Here is a 24,610-nt window from a genome sequence, read left to right as displayed (position 1 = left end):
TTTCTTTGGGTGTAGCTGCTTTTGTCCGTCATTTATCAATTGAAACTCAGGTCTTTTTGTCAAAGAAATCCACTTCCATCAAAATATGTCCTTATACAATATCGTTGTCGAAGTGTATAATGATCTCCTGGTTCTGCTCATTTCACTTAGCATCAGTTCATGTAAGTCTCGCCAGTCCTCTCTGTATTCATCCTGCTGGTCATTTCTTACAGAACAATAATATTCCATTAACATTCATATACCACAATTTACCCAGCCATTCTCCAATTGATGGGCATCCATTCATTTTCCAGTTTCTAGCCACTACAAATGGGGCTGCACATTTTGGCACATACAGGTCCCTTTCCCTTCTTTAGTATTTCTTTGGGATATAAGCCCAATAGAAACACTGCTGGATCAAAGGGTATGCACAATTTGATAATTTTTTGGGCATAATTCCAGATTGCTCTCCAGAATGGTTGGATTCGTTCACAACTCCACCAACAATGCATTATCCACTGCATCTCTTAGAAGAATAATGAATTATATTGCAGACATTAAGAATTTGAGGTGTTTATGAGACATCCACTTCTAAAGGATCTGAGACTCAGGAGAAAGAGTAAGTCTGTGAGATTCTGGCTTGGTGATAACTGAACCCATGAAAACAAATGAGGTCACTAGAAGAGAAAAGAAATCCTAGGGCAGTCTTGAGATCCACTCACAGTTAGGGGACAGGGGAAAAGGGGAAAACTAAGAGAAAATACCCAGCATGTCAGCTGCTATGAAAATCAAAAAGGCTAAGGAGTGAGAAAAGGCCATCAAATATGGCAATTAAGAAATCATGGGTAACTTTGGAAAGAGTAGTTCTAAATGAATGATGACATCAGAAACCAGATTGTAGAGTGTTGAGAAGTGAGAGCAGAGAAAGTAGAGACAAATGAGCATAAACATCTTCTTTGAGGAATTTGGCTGAGAAGGGAAGATAAAAGATCATAGGGTGACCGAGTCTAGTAAGGGTTGTTGTTTTTTTCAGGTGGAGGGGACTTGTGCATGTTTGTAAGTAATGTGGGAAAGAACCATTAGATAGGGAGACTTTGAAGTTTAGAGGGAGGGAGGCATGATACAGCAATCTGCTGGAGAAAACAGGAGAGAATGGGGTCTATAGTACATATAAGAGAGTTGACTTTAGTGAGAAGAACCTCATTTCAGCCAGTTCATCAGAGATTGAAATAAAGGAGGAGATAGTGGAGAACGAATGGAAGGGTTTTGAGGGGAAGAGAGATCATGGCTAGTGATAGTAAGTTTCCTCAGCAAAATAGGAGGCAAAGTCTTTAGCTGTGAATGGAAAGAAGGAGGTGCTCAAGACTTAAAGAGAGAGGAAGTCATGAGAAAGCCACTTTGGGAAAGGAGATAAGGAATCAATTAGAATAAAATGATTGCCTTGCTGTAATGGAGGTACAGTTAATAATAGATAACATAAATTTAGAATAAATGCTGTTCATCACTGTGTAAATTTTTCCAGCTTTATTTAATAGCAATAAAAAAGGAAAAAAAAAAAAAAAAAACAAATGGAAAGAGTAGTCCAGAGTTTGAGTTTGGCAGTGCTTGAATGGCAGTGGAACTAAGGACTAAAGAACTAAAGAGTAGAATTTACTGTAGAATTGAACTGGGCAGCTAAAGAGTTTAGACTAGGAAGAAAGGAAAACAATGCTAGAACTAATTATGACCTAAGAAAGGATTAAAGAATGGAACAAATAGAGATCATAGTCAATACGAAAAACAGATTTTGAAAGAGACTAAGATGTAGGGGAAGATAAAATGTTGGGAGATAATGATCTGATAAAGAAATTTCAGAGTTCTTGATCACAGAGGTAAAACATTTATTCATAATAATGTAATCAAGACTAAGACCATTGTCCTTCCATCACTGAAGTGAAGAGAAGGAATAGGTTATAGGAGTTGAATAGATTGAAGAACTGGGAGGTAGAAATGTTTGAGAGAATATTAACATATATACTAAAGTTCTTAATAGTAGTTGATATTATGAGGAAAACCATTAGCCAGATGAACTGCTTGGGAACAAAGGAATTTCTTAGAGGTTGATAGATAATAGCTCCCCTGATAAGAATTTGTTGATAAGTTAGAATACCATGAACATCAGAAAAAAAAAGAAGTTACTGAGTGATAGTGATAGAAGGAGGATCTGAAAATGGCTGTGGGTAGCAAGATGTATTCTGCCTTTCTTTTTAGGACCATTGTGCTGGGGGATGGGAGAGAATATGAAAGAAAGGTCAAGGAATTCTGGAAAGAATGACTAGAGATTCCAGTATCATGGGGATAGTGGAAGCAGGGAGAGGAGGTCAGTTCTGTGTGAGAACCAGAAGATGGAAGAAATATAAAAAAATAGAAGTCTCTATATAAAGGGGATTTTTGTTAAATATGGAATGGGAATTAAGAGGTAGGCAGAAATGGGGTGTGTTATTGTAAATGAAGGTTGAGGTAGATAGAGAAATGGCAAAGCAGATTGGCGTGGGAGAAATTATCTCTTTGGTGATAGGAGTGTGTGTGTGTGTGTGTGTGTGTGTGTGTGTGTGTGTGTGTGTGTATGTGTCTGTAATTGATAACATTAGTATATTAGACACATGAATTAGAAAATATAGATTAGTTATAGTTGCTGCTTAACATTCTATACATCTAGATTTGGAACTTTGAGTAGTTTAAACATTATCTGTGGACAGAGATAAAGTACCAACCTTTGGAATTAAGGATGAAGGTAAATGGGATATCATGGAGAAAAATTTTCAGATCAAATAGGAATATAGATACAACCCATGTGTTAGAGATATTGATTTTTAACAGTGCGGAACCAGACATCAGTTAAGTTGTAAGAGCTATCTTAGATATCCAGTAGAGAATGCCTAGTTACTGAATTGAGAAAATAGAAAATAACTATGAGAGATTAGATTTGATTGCCTTTAGGAATTAGTAAAGCTTCCTTAATGACTTTATACTTATGGACACTAAGGCCCATATTTTAAATACCAACATTCTACTAGTGTTTTCAAATGGCTTTCAGACTTGAGCCATAATAATTGCCAAAGAATTGAAAATATATATGCTGAAGTCCATAGAGAAGTACCTGCTTGGTGTGGGCAGGTTATAACAATTGGTAAAGAACTTTGAAGAATGAGAAGAAAGATTTTATGGGCTGGTCATGTGGTGGCAAGATTACAGATGGCTAACTGAGTGCTTTACTGGTATTCCCCTGAGATATGGGACAAAATGAAATCTAGTTGGCATTTTAAGCAGAGTTCCTGCAACAAAGTTTAGGGAACCCTGGTTGGAAGTTATTCAGAATAGACAAGGAATGGTTGGTTTTCCATCTTCATTGGAGAGAATACAATCATCATTGGTATCACAGATCCATTTTAGATTCTTCATACTTGTCTATATTAAATAGTTGTAAATACTGTTATGGATTTTGTATTTGTTCACAGTTGAACTTAAATCTGTTTGGATGACTTTTTCAGCTGTTTATCTGTAGAAGAATCTTTGAAGTTGTTAAAGGAACATGCTATTCTCTGTACTTCTGTTGGCTTTTAAGTGCAAATGTCCTTTCCCATGTAATGGGAACGCACTGCTCTTTCAACCTCTTTGGCTCCTGTCCCTTACTCTTCAACCAGCCCTTCTTGACTTGTAATTCTGGGGTCCATGAACTTTTAAAAATATTTTTTAGTACTGTATGCCAATATAGTTGTTTTCTTTTGTAATGTTATGTGTTTTATTTTATGTATTTAGAATAATGTATTTAGAAACATTATTCTGAGAAAAGAGTGAAGTCAATAACTTCACCAAATGAGGTCAGGTCACAGAAAAGATTCAAGAACACACGTTCTATATAGGTGGATCTTTGGTCGCCTATGTTTTTCCTGCTCTTTTTCTCAGATATATTCATATATCAGTTTCTTCAATTAGCCCGACTCACTTGATCTCTAGTCAATGGTTTTTTTCATGTTTTGCATTAACTGCACACCTATTATTTCTTTTTTTTTTTAAATTTTATTTTATTTAATAATAACTTTGTATTGACAGAATCCATGCCAGGGTAATTTTTTACATTATCCCTTGGACTCGCTTATGTTTCGTTTTTTTTCCCCTCCCTCCCTTCCTCCACCCCTCCCCCCCCTCCCCCGCCCCAAGATGGCAAGCAGTCCTATATATGTTAAGTATGTTGCAGTATATCCTAGAGCACACCTATTATTTCAGGTTAACTGATATTACTAACCCAAGAACATTATCAGAAGTGAAGATTCAGGTGAGGAAAAAATAGCTATTTTTGAAAGGCTTGAAGAGCTGCTATATATTTGAATGATTACACTTACTCTGCTTGGTTCTAGAAATACAGTTAAGATCAATAGATAGAAGCTGAAAAAAAGGTAGATTGAGGATTGATCTAAGCAAAACCTTGCTAATTATGAGAATTCTCTGAAAGTGGAATAGGCTGCCCCTTCCTGGAAGCTCTGTAAGTTTACAAGTGTAGGTCATCATATTGTAGACATTATTCCTGCTCAGTTAATTGTTGGTCTCTCTCAATTTTCAGTTTATTTGATATACTTAAGAGCCACAACATGACATCGGTCACAGGCACCATCCTCTGAGAGGAAAAATGAACCATACAACAACTATTGCTGGCAAGGGAACAAAAGCTTCGAATCTTATTTGTACCTCTGTTCTCCTAAGAACTCTCCCTTGCCAAATTATCTTGTATTTTATGTAAATTTGCATGTAAATAGTTTCACTTTTGTGTTTGTCTTCTTAGTGCCTGACCAGGTGTAGTAGGTGCTTAATAAATGTTTCATGACTGAGTGGTAAAAGAGATCATAGATTTAAAGCTGGTAGTCTCATCCACAGAAGGATATTGGAGTTGGAAGCAGGGGACTTAGGTTCAAATTCTATCACTTTGATTTACAATCTGCTTGATCTTGTACAAGTCACTTATTCATTTTAAACCTCAGTTGTTAATGGAGATGTTTTCTCTGGTCCCTTCCAGCTTTATATTTATGATTCTTTGAACCCCCTCTACAATCCTGTAACTAAAAATCCCCATTCTCTTCATAGCCACTCTCATATAGATTAGAAAAATAAATGACCGGATCCTATTTCTGGAAGTGTAAACTTAGTTGCAATTCCATTGCTATTTTTTTTGGATGGTTATAGTGAGAAGATGGAACCTAATTGGATTCATGGCAATTAATTTTTTTTTCTTTCATTTATCTACTACTTTACAAACAGTAACTCATTTGAATCTCCTAGCATCCCTGCAAGGCAAGTACTACAAGTGTTACTAAAATCATTTTACAAATGAGAAAACAGAGAAATTGACATGGCTGTGTTACATAGTTATAGGTTAGAAATATATTGTTCCTAGGAATCCCAGACTTCCCTGACTTAAAGGCTTTCCACTCTGGGCTGCCTTCCAGGCAGAAAGAAGAAAGTTCTTGGGCACGAGGAAATGATTTATTTTTTTCTCTCTGTATCTACATTTTGTTTCATAAAGTAAAATATTGGTGGGATCCAAAACCAAATAAACAAAATACCTCTGGTAGATCATGGAAATACACCTGTGACCCTGAGAATCCAAAAGTCATTAAAACTTAAGTAAACTGATCTCTGTGGAGACAACTACCCATGTTTCCAGGACAGTATAGGATGTCAGCATAGAGATCAGAGTATATAAATTTCCAGCAAAATGTAGGTCAGCATTCTTGAGTCAAGTGCCTTTAATTCCAGCCTCGAGGAAGTAATTGGAAGTATTGTGTTAAAGCTGGAGCCAGAGCTGCTCAGTGCTGGTTAATCCTCTAGTGTAGACCATCCACATAGTTCTTGGAGAGCCAGAGCATATGAAAGTATCACTGGAAGGTGGGGTGGGGTTCATTAACTACAGATTGGGATCATGTCGCCAGGATACCTTAGGGAGTCACTCTTCCTTTTTCTTTTAGGTTTCTTTAGGATTCAATTATGGGACAGTTTAGTCCTGCGAGAGTAGAACTTTTTGGGAAAGGAATCTATTCATCTTTTGTCTGTCTCTGTGGATTGTAGGAGTAAACTAGAAATATAATAATTCCCACATTGGGAAGCAGTGGGCCCCATGATTTAGCACATTTAAGGGAAACCTTCCTGGTTTGAGTGGAGGAATCCTGGGAGCGCAGAGGGAAGGACAATAAGGAAAGGGGTCTAGGTCTGCTGATTATCTTCCACCTCTCCCAAGTGATTTCATAATTGACACTTTCAAATCAGGACAGACACAGCAATAAGGGAAGGGCATTGGAGCAACACAACTCTTCCTTGTACATCTTCCTTCTCTTTTCTCCCCACAGAGACTTGGACCAAACCCCCTAAAACAAGACTGAGAAGGGCAGGCCTACAACCAACGGTATTAATAGGGAGCGTTCATTGGTCATGATGGTTTCAAGCCATGGCAAGAGAAAGAAATCCCTATGGTGTGGAGAGGCTGCCAGGTCTTGCTACATCATTATATTAAGCTCTCACTGAAATTCTTGGGTTCATTTTTGCTCTATGCATTAGGAGAGCTCAGGTTTTTTTTTTTTTTTTTTTTTTTTTAATAATAAGCAGGAGTGGAATCCTGCTTGGTGAGTCTTACCGGTTTCCCATCTCAGAAGTATAAGGCAGTATTGTGCCTATCAGCTAGGAGACTTCTAGGATGAAGATTCCAGGTATAGAAGATTTTAGGTGTGGTCAAGTTCTAGATAAAGACAGGATGAAGGGACGTGATTGACATAGAAGCCTTTTGGATAGATAAATGCTAGATATTGAAAAAAACTCCTCTCTCCTCCGCCCCCCCCCCAACAGTCACTGTATTAATATAGTGACAGTTTTAGTAGGACAAGTGGTTGAGTAAATGGCTGGTGTGGAAGGCAGCCCCTTCTAATTTAATTCAAGACATTCTTATTAAGCAGCTACTCTATGCAGAACTCTTCATTACTGGGTATGCAAATATAAATAAAACATATTCCTTATTCCTTGCCTTCCTGGAGCTTACAATCTAATAGAATGCACACATACACAAATAACCACTTTGCAGAAAGGGACTGGATAAAATGCTTTAGTGTTTCTATTTATATTTGTAGATTGAGGAGAGGGATTTTCATTTTGGGTGGAGGAAAATGGGACACAGTTTAGGAAGGATTGATGAAAGTGGTTATCATTTGAGTTGTTTCTTGAAAGTATTTTAATAGGCAAAGATGCTTACAGTTTTTAAAGCATGACAGCATGAAAGACTTAAGCAATAGGGTATGGAATGTGTAGGCTGGTGTAAAATAGTAAAGGGAATAATACAAAAAGAAAGATAGTATTATCCTAGACTGGAAAGGGCCTTGGATTCTGGACTAAGAAATTTGAACTCTATTCAGTACTCAGCAGAGATTTATTGAGGGGATTTTAGATGTGATATGATCAGCTCTGTGCGTAAGGAAGATTTACCAGAGACAGAATGAAAAATAGGTTGGAGTAAGCATGCATATGAAGAAAACATTTCTAGGAACAGTGTAAGTAGGACTTTATGTTATGTTATGTTAGAGTAATGATATGATGAATGAAGAAGAGCAATGATGTGAGAGAGGGAGTAAAATCAACAGGATTTGGCAACTAATTGGATATAGCAAGTAAAGGAAAGGGAATAATCCAAGGCCATCAACCTTTTTGCCTCTTAAGACAATTGAACAGAGGAAAGAGGATGAAGGAGAAGATTTAAACTCAGGAAGAGAGCTTTGGAGGAGAGGGAAACGTGACCACATTGACCCCAAATGAAAAATTAATGAAATTTTGGTCTGTTTTGGAAAGGATATATCATAGATTTATACTAACTAGATGGATGTTTTTTTTAACCTTGCCTACTTTTAAGATGCACAGTTGTAGTACTTTCCCTAAAACAACACTGATGTTTCTGCTTAACTTGCAGAGTAGATCTTCAGTAGAAGTTCATAATCACCTTCCTGAGAAATAATTATCTTCTTAGCTTTAATTCTGAATAATTGAAAAGTAAAGAGAAACATAACAGGTCTAAGAAATAAATAAAAATTGTAGAAGTCATTGGATTCATCAGGATCTACTGGGTAGTTAATAAACAGGGTTTTGTGACATAATATTAATGTATGTTAGATTAGTGGTGGGTTTTTTGAGTTTTTAAAAATTGGGGTAAGGAAACACTAAACTAAAAAAGGTGAGTTTAGTGTTATAATTAGTTATTTTTAAAAATAAAAATATGATGTTTAATGGTTTGCACAATAACAATGCTGCATTGTACTTCAGTGGTATAAAAGTATCATTATATAGGGGTTGGAGAGGGATATCCCAACCCTTCTCTAACTTAGTAAATTATCTTCAAGAATTCATCAGCCAGCCTGCTGGTGATTCTCTCCAAACTTAAGCTGCCTAACTCAGACAATAGATATGTGAATTCTGTTGCTGGATTCCTCTTTAAAACAGTCTTAGCATGTAGTATTTTGTTAAATAAAATTTTATATTATTTTCAGTTCTGAATTCTCTTCCCCTATTTTTCCTCTTCTCCAACCATTGAGAAGGCAGGAAAAACAAATTCCTGCATTAGCATTGTCCAAAAAAAGAAAGAAAAAGAAGAAAATATGCTTTAGTTTGCACTTTGGACTCCATAAGCTTTCTATCTGGAATTTTTTGGAATTGTGAGTGGTCATTGTTTTGATTGGTTACTAATTCTTTCAAAGTTGATTATTTTTTTTACAATACTGCTATTACTATATGAATTGTTCTTTTGCTCACTTTGCTTTGCTTCAACTCATACAAGTTTTCTCAGTTTTTCTGAAATCATTCTTTTCTTCATTTTTTACAGTATTCCATTACATTCACAGACCAGGTTTTGTTTAGCCATTTCTCTCTTTTTAAATGTATATTTTAAAATTAAAGAAAAAGAAAAGAAAAATTAAAAATAAAATAGAAAAAAACAGAGAAAGGAAAATCAAAACAAAAAATTGTTTGTGCCCTGCAGAATATGAGTGAGGATTCACAATATGTAATGACAAATTTCCATTTCAAGAAAACATATATAATAGAAGAAATTATATATTCTTGACTCTGCTTCCTTGTAGTTTATTCTTTTGTGTTCTGCTGTGCACTTTTTACTTTATTTTTTTTTCTTTTTCATATCTCATTTCCCTCCCCTGCATATCCCTCAAGTAGTCTACAGTTAAGTATGGATATATTTGTATATATTCACATACACATATACATACACCTACATATATATACACACACATATTGAATTCTTTATTCTTTGCCTACCTTTTTTTTTTTTTTTTGAGAATTTATTAGTGTAACCACCTCTGACTTTGGGATGGGGGTGGGAAACGATGCTTCTGATTTCACATCAGCTCTGTTCTGACCTTGGAATCCCAAACTGTACCCTCCAATCAAGTTCCGCAGCCAGCAGCATCCCTGTCCCACTTCTTCTGAACTCACCTGGCTTACTAGTTTCTTCTTGCCCCAGGGCACAGTTGGGCCTGGAATTCCCGATCAACAGAGGTTCCCTCTGTCTTCCTGGACTCAGACCTCCCCCTCTCTCCCTGCTTGTTTCAGTGGAGCTAACCTGCAGGTGTTTACACTTCACATTGGTTAAACCCTATTCTTGGGTTTTTTCTATGGGTATTCTCAGGTTGTTCAAGGAGGGACCCTGTTCTGCCCCAAATCTTTGTTTTTTACCTGTCTATGTTCTCCTTGAGGCACAATTTTATTCTGTTGGTAGGTGAAATCTGGAAAGCTTGAATTTTCTGACCATTTTCTTTTCAGTTACTTGCCTAATAACTTGGTATCTTCTCACTTTTCTGTTTTTTGCCACCATTGGATATAAAAAAATGTCAAAACCTATTGGTTGGTATTTCTACTAAAAGGCTCTTTCCCTTCTAATCAATTGCCAAATTGATTTTCTTAATGTTCCAGAATGACCATATTCTATCCTCACTCAGTAAGCTCCAGGTCATTCTCTTATCTCTAGGATCACACACCAAATTTTCGGTTTCAAATCCCTTCATAACCTAACTATTCCCCAACTCTTTGATACAGTGAAGAAATTCTGCCTCTCAATACTGATAATTTTTCCCTGGCTATCTCCCATGTTTCTTCCCTTCATCTTTGCCATTTTCATTTCTCTGCCTTCAAATCTTGACTAAGATCCTCGTCTTCTACAGGAAGCCTTTCAAAATCCTCCAAATTCTCCTGCTTTTCTTTTAATTATTTTCCAATTATTCCATATAGACCTTGTTTGTAATACACATTTTTTATGAATTGTGTTAGGAGAGAAAATTAGAACAAAAGAGAAAAACCATGAGAGAAAAAAAATGTGCTGATTTACATTCAATTTCCATAATGCTCTTTCTGGATGCAGATGCTGTTTTCTATCCAGTTTATTGGGATTGTCTTGGATTGTTCTTGCATATTTCTTTGTTTATTCCCCTTCCCCATTATGTTGTGAGCTCTTTGAGAGAAAGGACTGTTTTTTTTTGGGGGGGAGGGGTTTTCTTCTGTTTGCATTTCCAACATTTAGTAAGGTACTTGAAAGGAACAGGATCTCTACTTGTGCAGGTTTAGAGAGATTAGAATTGTCAGTAAATACACATTTATTAAGAGCCTACTAGGACCCAGGCATTGTGCTAAATGCTGGTGGATTTTTAAAAACTTTAAAAAAAATGTCTAAAATCCTTTTAGACACTAAAAATGAATGAGTTGTGAATGTGAAAATGTTTAATTTGTTTAATTTGGTCTGGATGGAAAATCAAGGAGCATGGACCCAGACTGGTTGTTTGTCATGTAAGATTATTTTGACCTAGTTAAGTCCAGAAAAAGACTCTTTATGAGAGGATTGACAGGAGATGATGAATTGGCCATAGAAGCTTATGAAAAGAAACTACAAAGGCTTAGGGAAGTCTTAAACATCATTGGTGGAAGGAATACACACATATTATATATTAGTTTTCCCACAAAATTGGTTACTTTGGATTTTTAAACTTAAAACTATAGTTTATTCAGGCAATCTATTCATACAATATCATTATTTATTCAGATAATAATTAAAAGTTTTGTAATGTGTAATGTACTGTAAGTTCCTTGAGGACAAAGACTATTTCTACTTTTCATTTGTGTTCCTGCTTTTAGTAAAGTGTGTGGCACATATATTTGCTTAGTAAATGCTCATTGATTTTATTTTTTTTTATTGTTGTAAATAGAATCTATAGGAATTGAGCTTTCTTTTTAGACTTTTGACATTATAATGTCAAATTACATGTTTAGATGTCCCCTAAAATTCTGCTACCTCAACTGCTGTGAAGCTGATTTAGGGTTCTTAGAGAACTTTCTTCATGAGGATAGCCTTATCTGTAAGTCTAATATAAGGAGCAGCCTAGCTGAGTTTCAAGAAGGTTTTCACCAGAAATTGGCCAGTAGGTAATATTATTTTATTGGGGGGAGGGAAAGGATAGCAGTGGAGCAAAAGAAATATTGAAGAAGATATTAACATCTGCCAAAGGGATTATAATTCTTGAAGAGAGTACACATACCAGTGAAATCATGGATTCTTAGAGAATGAATATCAAACAAAAATGTAAAAAGCAATCATCAAGACAGAATTGTATTTCTTAGAACTGAAAGGAACCTTGGAGATTATCTAGTCCAATTTCTTTTAACAGATGGGGCAACTGAGACCCAAAGAAGTTAGTTAAGTGACTTATACAAGGTACAAGTACTGAGTAAGTCATAGAACTAAAAGACTCAGGCAGGTCTTGAATCCAGATGCAGTGCTTATTTGCTTCTACAATAAAATAAAACTCCAAAAAGTTGTGTTTTTTGGACTACAGAAGATGTCACTTTTTGAACACAAATATATATGTTCAATTTTGTTTTCTGATACTTTCGCCTCCTTTCTCCCACTTTGGTGGCTTAATTTTTAAAAAATCTTTATGGATTTGTGAAAAATGGCATTTTCACCATCTTGGGACAAGCACCTCTATCCATTAATTTTGTGGTCTTTGATTAGGAACATGAACCAGATATGTTCTTTCATGTACTATAGAAAATAAAGAAATTTTTATCTGGTAATCAATGATAGCAGTGAGAGACTTATAAAGGCCTTGTCATCCTAGAGGAAGGATAGTGCAGTGGAATCCCAGCCTGCTTTCCTTTGCCAAACATCTGAATGTATTCTAGATTCGTAATTCTGTAACATTTGAATGTACTCTCCAAATCAGGTCATAATTCAGTCTTTGTTTTGCAATCTAGTCAGATACAATAGCTATGATGTTATCACTTGTATTTCTGGCACAAAATCTTAAACTCAAGGTATTAGATCATCATGAACTGACAGAATTTTTACCAGTTCTTAATAGTCTTTCACTTTGCTTTTTCTTTCACTAAACATGAAATACTTATTAGGCCCTGTACATGCTGGAGTGAGGGATGATACAAAGACAAATGGGAAACAGTGATCATAAGATTTTTAGATTTTTGTTATTGTTGTTATTTGAGTCTCAGATAAATGAGCTTTGATGCATTGATTTCTAAAGAATTTGGCTTTATGTGTTTAAGGGTATTCTTTGAACATAGAAAACATCCCTAAATACAGAGTTCCTTTTACTTTAGGATACTCTATTACTGTTTACAGAAGGGCTTCTTTATTTTCTCATGAACCCAAAGCTAATTGAAACAGTCATTTCCTATGCCATTGACTTTTATTAGAGAATTTCATTGTCAGCCTTTGATTTTTCTTTTTAAAAACTTAATTCAATTGACTTAATTTAATTTAAATTAATTTATTTCTTAATGTACATAGCTAAAATATGAATAACTTTTGTTTTACAACTTAGCTTCTTTGTAAATCTTCTGGAAAGGGTCCTATCTCATTAAATTATTAAGAAATGAAGTTTACTTTATACATTCTATTTTTCCCATTGATTTTTAAAATTGTTCTTACATCACATAATACCCTAACATTGGATTACTCCCCTTATCTCTCTCTTTAGTTCTTATTGCTATGCTGCTAAATTAAGCTAGAGAAGATGTTTCTTCTATCACAAATGTTCTATCACAAATTTATGTTACATAGTCTCAATTGGGCTCTCACTACAGGAAGGCGATTCTTTTACAATTTCCTAGTTGATTGAATATCATACTTGTCTTACCAGCTCTTTTCTCATTTCTCTTCTGTTCCCAAATAATTCTCATTTTATTTGACCATTCCTATCAGTCATCTAGTTTACATGCTTTTCTCCCCATTTAACATAAACAGTACCCATTTGGTTCAGGTCTTCATCCTCTTATACCTATACTATTGCAACAGCTGTTGGTGGATGTTTCTATCTCAAGCCTATTTCCACTCTAGTCAGTTACTAAATGTTCTTCTGAAAATGCAAATTTGACAGTGTTACACCTTCCCCTTTCCCCTACCAGTAAACTCCAGTGGTTCCCCATTATCTTCAGGATCAAATATAAATTCCTTTGTTTTGGAATTTCTATACTGTTCACAGTTGGGTGTTCTCTATCTTTCCCTATTTCTTGAAGTTTATTCCCTACTAATAAACTCTATGGTCCAATCATAATGGTCTAATTATTATTGTTAATGTGTGACATTCCACTTTCCGGCATCTTGGTCTGTCTTCCATCTGTGAAGTCCACACCTTTTTATCTTTGTCTCAGAATCTTGAGTTCCTTTCAAGATTCAGCTCAAGCATCACTTAATACAGAAGACTTTTCCCAGTCCCTTATGCCCTCAACCCCAAATGATCTGGGATTACTTTCCATTTATACTATATAAATCTTGCATGTTCATAATTATTTCCCAGGGTTTCCCCTATTTACATGGGATAGCTTTGAGATCAGGAACAATGTTTGTGCCTTTGTAGCTGTTATGCTCAGCACAATGCCTGGCACATAGTTAGAGCTTAATAAAAACTTGTTGACATTAATATCTGAATATGTCACTCCCTTCTCCCCCACCCATCAAGCCTTCTCCTGTAACAAAGATTTGTAAAAATGAGAAAAGAAAGTTCAACAAAACCAACCAACATTGTGGATTTCAATTAACATGCAACATTCCACATTTTTGATTCTTTGCCTTTGCAAAGAAGGTAGGGAAGGAAGCATGTTTTTTCAAATCTTTTACAAGAGTGAGCTTAATCATAATTGCATGATGAAAATTTTATTTTAAAAAGTCAATAGAAAATTTAACTTTCAATTCAAATGCACATTGCTCATTTTTCTCAAATTATGAATATTTGGAATAGGTGAATTTATAGATGTAGATTTGTTATGAACTTTACAATTAAGTCATTCATGAATCATTTAACTAGAAAGTGATTAAGTATTTTTTGAGAAATATCTTAAAAGCACACAAAGTATATAACAGTATTTTTTAAAAAATTGTTGATAAATTGGCTTAGCATATCACAAACACTTTCATTATTCTTTCTATTAAATATCCTCTACAATATAGGAACTTTAAAAAGAATTAAGTAAAAGAATATAAATGAGCAATTATTACTAATAAAATGCACAATCCTTATACTTTGGTAGTTTTCTGTTTTATAAAAGAAAGGACAGATATATTCTTTATATATTACTACCAAATATGTCCATTGTTTAAGTTTTATTGCTTATTATAGCTATACCAATATTTTTCAGTAATTTTAACTAATGTATTAAATATATATTAAGCAATACATATGTATATCGTGTTGCTTTATTGTAAATTTCAGCAAATAAAATATTTTAAACTCTCTGTCTTTGGTAAAACTTAATATAAACTTACTAGGGTATGTCTTTTTTTTCTGTTTCAAAGCATCTACAAAAAGATAGTTGAGATGTTTTTTCATAAAATTAATTTCCTTTTCTTCACATATTTATCTATTTGATATCTCCTGAACATTATTAAACTTCATCAATCTTGACTTGCTTGCATGGCATTTTTCTGTTTGTGTTTTGACTAAGGCCTGCTCATAGAATTTATGCTTGGGACTTGGTATGATGTTTATTATATAGAAGACATTTTTTTGTGTATGTTGGAAACATTGTCCAAGTATCTGTTTGATGATCTAAATGACATTTGAAAATGCTTATTTAATTTAACATCTTCAAATCATAACTTTTCTCTCTGAATAAAATATTTCCATTCTTAGTTGACTTTACCTTTTTGCTAACATGGACTGAGTTAAGTATTTGGAAAAGCTATAAAGCATAGTAACTTGCTTGCAATAAACAAGGCTAGGGTTAGATATATAGTTCTTTGAGTTCTAGTAGATTGAAAAACATTGAAGATTTGAGAGAGGGGAATGATTGTGGGGGCAGCTTCCTGGGGTGGCTTTGGAGTCAAGGACAGATGCAAAGGGAGTTGGTATTGGCAAAAAAAAAAAAAAAAAAAAAACCTAGAAGAAAAGTAAAAGAAATATTTATGTAAGAGTTTGGGGATGCAGGGTAGCTTAAAGGCAAATGGCCTTAACTTTCTCATAAAGTGAGAATCAATATCCTAAACTGAGGGAGTGGTGAGAAAGGAGGTGAAAGTTTGAGGGGGAAAAAAGGGTTTGCAAAGTTTCTGTCACAGTGAAACAGGGAATTAGCTAGGAAGGAATAAGAGGATTGCCTAAGAAACTGGCTGAAGTCGTATATTTTTAGTTAGCAAGTTTTTGTCACTTCATCATCTTCAGCAGCTGGAGAGGTTTGGAGTAAGCACTTGATGGGAGTGATCTAGGATTTTGGTTGGGCAGCAATTGAGTAGCAGTAGAACAAGATGGTGAAGGATTCAATAATAGAGAACTGTGTAGAGTTATATTGGCTAATAGTCATATTGAGACTGGAAAGGGAGCACAATGAAGTCCAAGAAGTAATGACCTGAAAAAAATGACCTGAGGATTTGGAAGTTTTGGGGGTTATAATGAGGATGATTGTAGGATTAGGAGTAGTGAGGGATATGGAGTGATAGAATGATAGAAAGTCATGATTATATAAGGAAATTCCAGAGTTTTTAAACAAGGAAATAAAATATATGGGGGAAATAGAATGGAAGAATAGGTCTTGGGATTTCAGGAGGTTGAGGAACTGGGAATTTAGGGTGGTTGAGGACAGATTAGCATCGATGTTGAAGACCATCAAGTTAAGAGTTTTTGGAGGAGAGCTATTGAATTCTTTAAGAGAGGAATCAGAAAGGCCTAGAGGTTGGTTGATAAGGTCCATCATGTTTTGCATAGGATAAAAAAATATATTTTTTTAAAATAACTTTTTATTGACAGAACCCATGCCAGGGTAATTTTTAACAACATTATCCCTTGCACTCACTTCTGTTCCGATTTTTCCCCTCCCTCCCTCCACCCCTTCCCCCAGATGGCAAGCAGTCCTATACATGTTAAATAGGTGACAGTATATCCTAGATACAATATATGTGTGCAGAACTGAACAGTTCTCTTGTTGCACAGGGAGAATTGGATTCAGAAGGTATAAATAACCTGGGAAGAAAAACAAAAATGCAAACAGTTTACATTCATTTCCCAGTGTTCTTTCTTTGGGTGTATCTGCTTCTGTCCATAGGATACAAAATATTAACAAAATAAAGCAACAGAGGTTGTTGAGAGATTGAAAAAAATTGGGAGTTATAGCAATATGTACGAAGCTTTCCAACTCTTTCTTCAGGATCAGGATGTTGTGGTATGTGAGGAAAAGGAGAGCCAGGGCAAGAGAGGATGGTTAAAAATGCAGTGAGAGCAGAGAGGAACATTTTTGTAATGAAGGGAAATTTGTCCATTATGAAACAGGAATTAGAGCAGATGTAGTGTAAGGGACAGAAAGACGGAAAGCAGGACATAGGATAATATAGATTTAGAGAAGATGGAGATGAGACAATGAGACGTGTGGGACAAGAAAAATTTGCTTCTTGATAATTGACTTATATAAGGATAGGGATAGTAGCAAGTATTAAAATGTTTTAACTATAGGGAAAGTAAGTGGGTGGTAGTGGGTAGCAGGTGAATGTGAAAAACTGGGTGTGGGAGACAGGTGAATGGGAACACTGTGGATCTTCACCGAAGGGTGTTGTGGAACAAGGTCACTAAATATTTTTTATGTGCCCACTACATGCCCTGCGCTATGCTAAGTGCTGGGATTGATACAAAAAGAATCCCTGCTCTGATAGAGGAGGGATGTAATGGGGAGAACAACATATGGAGAACTATATGCAAACAAGATATATAGGGAGGAAAAATCTAAGTGTTTGTAGAACAAATTGGGTAAATCACAAAAGGGAGGCTCTAGCATTAATGGGGATTTGGATCAGCTTCTTGTGAAGGTGAACTTTTAATTGGGACTTGAAGGGAAACCAGGAGCTGGAGCTGGAGATGATGAAGGAAAGCATTGTAAGCATGGGAAACTGCCAATGAAAATGCCCAGAGTCGAGATAGGGACTGTTATTTAAGGAATCACAGATAAAGAGACCAGTGTCACTGCCTCACACAGTGCTTTGGTAGAGTAGGGTGTAGAACAGAAAAGGTCTGAAAGGGCCAGGTTATAAAGGATTTCCAAAGTCAAACAGCGTTTTGATCCTGGATACAACAGGGAACTAGTAGAAATCATTGAGTTGGTGAGAGTGGTGAGAGGGCCACTCCAGCCCTTAGGAAGATACCTTTGACAGCTAAGTACATTGAAGTAGGAAAACAAAGCAGAAGGTTGTTGCCCTGCATGATCCCTCCTGATTGGGTAGAGGCAGGATGGGTGATTACTAGAGTAGACTTATAAACCAAGAGTTGGAAAGAACTTCAAAGGCATCTAGTTCATTGTCTCCTTTTACAGTTGAGGAAACTGAGGCCCAGGAATGTTGAGTTAACTTGCTCATGGTCACAGGGCCAGGGGAAGGATGTGAAATCTTCAGAGTCAGTATTCTTTGATCATTCAGAGTTAAAATGTTTTCCATGATGAGTTTTTGATCTTTTAATTTGGTAAATCTTTTATTTATGATAACTTTTCCACTATAGCAGGTATTTTTGTATATATGTACACATTTAAAAGACAAGAAAGGAGAGTATACTATTAATAATAATTGAGTTTTATATATCTCTCAAGCTTGCAAAGCACCTTATAAATGTTTATTCCATTTTATTGTCCCAATATTTTTTTGAGAAAGATTCTTGAGGAATTTAACCTCACTTTATATATGAGAAAACTGAAAATGAGACTTTAATGGATTTGGTTTTAATTTCAGAGGGAGAGTTTAAACTGCTATCTCTTCTGTCTCTAAATCTAGCATATATTGCTTAGTTGAAGAATCTAAAGTTTTTAATTTAAATTTTACAAATATCTCAGGCAAACAACTAGCAACATGATACCTAAGTACCTATGTAAAAACCCAAATTAACAAAATAAACTCAGGGGAAAATTGTATGTGAATATATTGTGTTAAAGCGGGGATTCTTAGTCTTTTTTGAGTTGTGAATACATTTTGTATTCTGGTAAAACCTATCAAATTCTTCTTAGAATAATGTTTTTAAATGTATAAAATGAAATACTATCTACATTACAAAGGAAACAATTATGTTGAAATACCATTATCAATATATTTTTTAAAGAATTTAATAGACTCTAGGATAAGGATCCCTGTCTTAAAGAGATTCATAATAGGTTTCATACAGGATTTTATTTATGTTTAGATCTCTCCTTAGTTCCATTCAGCAAACTTTTATTCAACATCATGCTATGTGGAAAGTATTGTGCTTACATACTAGACATGCAAAAATAAAAGACAAAACTAATTTTTTTCCTTTTAAGAAGAATATGGCTTTTCCATGCATTTTTCAAGTTAGGGCATACTAAATTTAAAAAAGAAATCCACTTCATTGGCATCTCTTGAGGTTTTAATTTTTGTTGGAGGATAAAATGAAACAATATGAGTGTTAGGGTCCTTGATAGTACAATATCAATTGGAAATTCAGTTTAATTCAGCAAACTTTTTGGAAGCATTTACTACAAGCAAAACATTGTACTGGAAGTTGTGGAAATTACAGTGATGAAGACAATTCCCTGTTTTTGTGATAGGGGATATAGCAGGTATATAGATAGATTGCAAAATAGAATATGACAGGTGCTTATGAAGTACAAAGTGCTATAAAATTTCAGAGAAATGAAATAATTTTTAGAAGAGGAAGATTTCGTAGACCTTCCTAATTTCTGCTTCCTAAAGTCTCTTCTCCAATCTATTTTTCAATCTTCTTAAAATATAGGTATTAACGGATTTTGTTCCCTACTCAAAATAGCACTGAGCTATTTCTTATTATCTAAAATTTCAAGTACAAACCCTTTAATTTAGCCTACCAGTGTCTCCACCAGATGGCTTCAGCTTAATTTTTTATTATTTTTGTCTATTCTGTTGTAGTCTATTAGCCATTCACCACTATTGTCTTGCATTCTCTTACCTCTGAGCATTTTCATGGATTCTCTTGTGTATACTGTCTCCACATTTCTTCTGACTATTGAAAGTCTAGATCATGTTCTGCTTCCTTCATGACATTCCTTGATCCACCCAGAAGTGGTTCTCCTTCCTTAAAATTCCCTAATATTTTCTCTTTATTCTTATTCTATTCTGCCTTGTGGGTATGTGTGTGTGTGTGTTTAAATGACACTCTCCTTCAAGTAACTTATGTTTTAATAGGGAAAATATATCATACATGCACACATATGCATGCATGTATGTTATATATATAGATACATGTATATGTGTTGTATATGTGTATGTGTGGATTTGTGTATCTCTGTGTATGCATGTACATATATACATATACATATGTATGTTGTATTTTCCCTATTAAATATGAGTTCCTTGAAGGAGAGAGCGGCTTTTTAAAAAATGTCTGTATCCAAAGGTAGAAGGTATTCCTTGCCTAGAACTTAAATCCATGAAATTAGAAAGCTTAAGATATAGTCAAGGAATAGTAGTGATCAACAGGCTCTTTTTTATAGTTAAAATGTGCACTGTTCTTTCCTATACATTTGAAAGCAATAGAATGGATGGGTCCAGAATTATAGAATCTGAGTAGGAAGGAATCTGTCATTTAGTCCAATTGTTGAATAGTATTTTCTCTTTACAACATTCTTGATAAGTGATCATCTAATCTTTACTTGAAGACTCCCATTGTTGGAGAACCCATGGATCCTGAGGCATTCCATTTCACTTTGCGACAATTTGACTCCTCTTTTTCCATTGAACTTAAATTTGCCTCATTTCAATTTATGCAGACTATTCCTATTTCTACTCTCTTGGGTTAAGGAGGACAATTCAATTAACTTTAACAAGCAGTTATTAAACATCCACCAAGGACAAGGCTAAGGTCACTGAAGACAAACAAAAATGGGACAGCTCCTGCCCCAAATGAATTTACATTCTTTTTGTATCAACAGGAGCACTAATAATGGGGAGGGTAGTTGGAAAAGCCTCTGGAATAATCCTGATGAGACCTGAGCCTTGAAGGACTTAAGAGATCTGAGAGACAGAGATAAATATGTATTGCATATTTAAAAAAAGATGCAATACCACATGTGAAGAGTAGCAAGCAAGGGTATTTGACATGTAATGTGTAAGTTAGTAAATAACATGGATTGTAATGCCTCTATGTATGTACAAAGGAAATCATTTCAGAATAAATACTCTAGGGGATCTGGAGAGAAATTAGGTGGGATGTGATATTTGAACTGTATGTAAAAGGACTAGAGGAATTCTATGAGAAAGGGAGAAGGGAATAAATCCCAAGCATTGGAGAAGGCTGTTGAAAAGATACAAAGAGGAAAGATGAAGTGTTATGTGTGAGGAATAAGAAGAAAGCCACTTTGACTAAACCATATAATTCAGGGAAGAAGAATTATACAGGACTGGGTCTAAGTGGTGAAGATGTAGCTTCTACTGGAAATGAGATAGAGAATCAATTAGGAAGAATAACAGAATTGCCTTGCTATAGTAAGGACATGATTAACATAAAGTATCATAAATTTTCTTCATATTCATCAGTATAATTGTATGACTTTTTCCAGCTCTGTCCAATAACACTTCAAGAAGTGTGGAGGAAGAGGATAGTGGGAATGCAGGATTGAGGTTTGGTGAGGAGTTAATGGTGATAGGATAAATAAATAATGGATTTTTGAGAGGAGAGAATTGTATAGAGTTGAATTAGTTAACTATAGAATTGAGACTGGAAAGGAAGCTATTGAAAACAAATTATGGATAATGGCCTGAAAAAGTACTGAGATGTGGAAAGAATTGGAGGCCATGATGAGGGCCAGGATAGGCTTAGGAGAGGGGTATGTCAAGGATAGAGGTGAAACTGTGTGCAAGTGTAATCACTAAGACTTCAGCAACTGATTGGATATGTGGGATGAGGAAAATTGTTGTAGTGATATTTACAGAGCATTATAAATCTTTCTCTACAACCAGGGTTTTGGGAGGTATGAGGGAAAGGAGAGCTTGAGCAAGAGGATATGTAGAAATACAGTGAGAGGAGATATGTAGGAATATGAAAGAAAATATTTGAAATGAAGGGAAATTTACTCATTATGAAATAGCCATTACAACAGACATAGTAGAAGGATTAGAATGATGTAAAGCAGGACATAGGTGAGATAGATTAAGACTCCCAAAAGATTGAGAGTTGTGAAGTGAGAATAATCTACTTCTTGATAGCTAGCGATAAATATAGGGACAGTGAGCTTTTGTGTATATATATATATACACATACATATATATATATATATATATATTTCCATTTGACCAATTTTTAAGGAGTTCTTTTCTTCAATGAATTTTTATGACTCTTATGTCATTTGGCCTATTCTGTTTTTTATGTATTATTTTCTTCAGTTTTTTTTTTTTTTTTTTTTGGTGCCTCCTTTATCCAACTATTAACTTAAAAAAATTTTTTTTTCTTATATCACTGTCAATTTTCCCCCCAATTTTTCCTCTACCTCTTTCCCAAGGTATTCTTTCCCAAGGATTCTTAAAGAGTTACTTTTTTGGGGGTGGGGGGAATGGAAGATGGGGCTGAGATTAATTTACATTTTTCTTTGAGGCTTTGGATGTAGCTGTTTTGACATTGTCTTTTTTTTAAAAATGCATTTGTGTTTTGATTTTCCCTGTTATCATAGTGATCAATAACCGTGTCAGATTCTTGTGTGTGTGTGTGTGTGTGTGTGTGTGTGTGTGTGCTTGTTTTCTCTGTTTCTTGGCTTAACTTTGTGTTGAAGTTGGGCTCTGCTCTGGCATGCAGAGTGTACTGCCCCAAGCTTCTGGGTTTTTTTTTTTTTTGTTTGTTTGTTTGTTTTTTTTTTTTTTTGTTGTTGTTGTTGTTGTTTGTTTGTTTGTTTTTTGTTTTTGTTTTTGTATTATTTACAGAGCTAGTTTTGGAAGTCTGTAATTTTTCATTTTTTTCCAAGGTATTATGACTTAAGGAGAAATATGATCACTGCTCTTCTGGCTTGTGCTGTGCTATTTGAGCAGCCATAGATATCCTTCCTTCTACCCTGGAACTGCATCCAGTGTTCCTTCTTCTAGTACTTTTTCTTTCTCAGAACTGCTTATGAGGAATGAAGTACAATGCTATTAAAGAGTCCCCTGTAATCTTCTGACCAGTTGTTTGACTGCCTTATCATTTGGGATGAAAGTTCCTGAAGCTGCCAGTTCAGTTGCTCCTAAATTCTTCTTGCTAACTTACTGGGGTGTGGCCTGTGCTGGATTGAGCTCCACTTTTACCTTTCCTGAGGTCTTTTAGAGTTCTAGACAGTTTCTAGACAGCTGTTTCACCCCATCCTTTTGTTGATTTTTCTACTTCAGAATTCATTTTGTGGCATTATTTTCACTTTAATTGGAGGTAAATTTAGCAGAGCTCAGGTTATTCTCTGCCTTTACTCTGTCATTCTGGTTCTATCCTCTAGTCACTTTTTAAGAAGCGTAATTGTAAATAGTTTTTCTGAATGGTTGGGTTTATTCTTAGTTTCACCAACAGTATATTTTTGTGTCTATTGTCTTCCTTCCTTCATTTAGTTTTTCAATTTTTTGTCATCTTTGCCAGTCTTAATTACCTTTCCACTATTTCAGACTTTTCATAGGGTCAGACCTTGAACAAATGGAATTCTTATTCATATTAATAATATTCTCTAGAGGAGATTCAAGTAGAATTGCCACACATAGTTTTAAAAAATTATTAATTGTATGTAAGTCTTTTATAGATATGAAATATGGCACGTAAGGAAAGGAGAGAAAAAGTTCTTAATGTTAGATACTTGTTTTCTGTAGAATAGCTAAGTTAAAAATTCCTATAATAGACAATGTTATAAGACATCTGCTTTAAAATATCTCCTAATGTGTTTTTCAAAAGCAAACCAATATGAAACATAATAATGACAGTATACATTAAATTTTAGTAAAAATAAGTGAGTAATAAACTTAATGGATGCTCACTGCAAAGGATTTTAATATCATTTCAAAGAAATAAAGTACAAAAAATGAATAAAAAGAATTCATTACAGATACAGGAAAACAGTTGTATGGAAAGCAAATTTTCATTATGGTATTGTAATGGAAGAGGATAAAATTATATGTTATTGCTGAAGTATTCTGTGACTTATCTTTACTGGAGAATTGCCTTCAAGAAATGATTCTAAGTTTAAGTTTTCTCATTAGGCAGTGGGAAATTGATATTGATTAACGATCTTTTCATCTGGGTTCAGCTTTATCAAAGAGAGAGCCCTAAAACTTCTGTTTTCTGCTAAGTATAAAACAAGTATAAAACATGTACTTCATTCCATTTTTTTATTCTGAGTGTTATTAAAGTTTTTAGGAGTGAAATGAATTTAATTTCATATAGAAAAATATTAAATTGTATGTATTTATATGTAATGTTCCTTTATCTTCTAATCTAATTTTTAGCATCTGAAATAATTTTACCATTTTTGAGAGAAGATTACATGGAAAAATTTTTAGTTATAGCATTCATATTAGTGTTTAAAATTAACTTATTACTTTAAGCAGTATTGGTAATTTTAATGTTAAAATAATTTTATATTGATTTCTTGGGTATTTAATATACATTTTATTTTATATTTAATACATTTTATTCTTAAACTTTTTTGCTTTTTTTTTCCCTTTCTTCTTCTTCTTTTTTTTTTTTTTTAGTTTGCAGCTGTAGGTGAAGGTTAATTTCTAATCCAATGTGGGAGTTTGAGTTGAGAAATCAAAAAAGTGCTCAAAGGATCATTGTAGTTGTGCTGGGTGAGTTTTTATAATAGTAGCAATTGTAAAAATGAAATTAGATAATTTTAAATTTGGCTATGTTGAAATTGAAAATGAAAATAGGCTATTCCTAATATTTTAATTAATATTAAGAAAATCCCTATTTAAATATTCTTCCACAGATAATTTAAAAATTTTTTTACTAGTATAATTGTAAAACTTAACATAGTAGAGATTAAGAAAAACAGCCAAATCCCTTAAATATCCAGTGACTTCTCTAAGTTTTATTCTTGTGCTAAATTATTTAAAATTATTTCTCAATGTAAAGCCATAGATTTTACTTTAAATATT

General features: G+C 34.4%; 1 protein-coding gene across 1 annotated transcript in view; it reads left to right on the top strand.

Moving 5' to 3' along the window:
- Nucleotides 1-24,610, top strand: part of TLCD4 (TLC domain containing 4) — an 80,513-nt gene that overhangs the window by 5,897 nt on the left and 50,006 nt on the right. Inside the window, exon 2 of the mRNA XM_051993298.1 lies at nt 24,203-24,298. The gene's annotated coding sequence lies outside the window, so the exon portion shown is untranslated. The remainder of the gene's footprint in view (nt 1-24,202; nt 24,299-24,610) is intronic.

Source organism: Antechinus flavipes, chromosome 4, assembly GCF_016432865.1.
Source record: "Antechinus flavipes isolate AdamAnt ecotype Samford, QLD, Australia chromosome 4, AdamAnt_v2, whole genome shotgun sequence".
Taxonomy (NCBI): domain Eukaryota; kingdom Metazoa; phylum Chordata; class Mammalia; order Dasyuromorphia; family Dasyuridae; genus Antechinus; species Antechinus flavipes.
The sequence above is the reverse complement of the archived record's forward strand: the minus strand, read 5'-3'. Positions and strand labels throughout refer to the sequence as shown.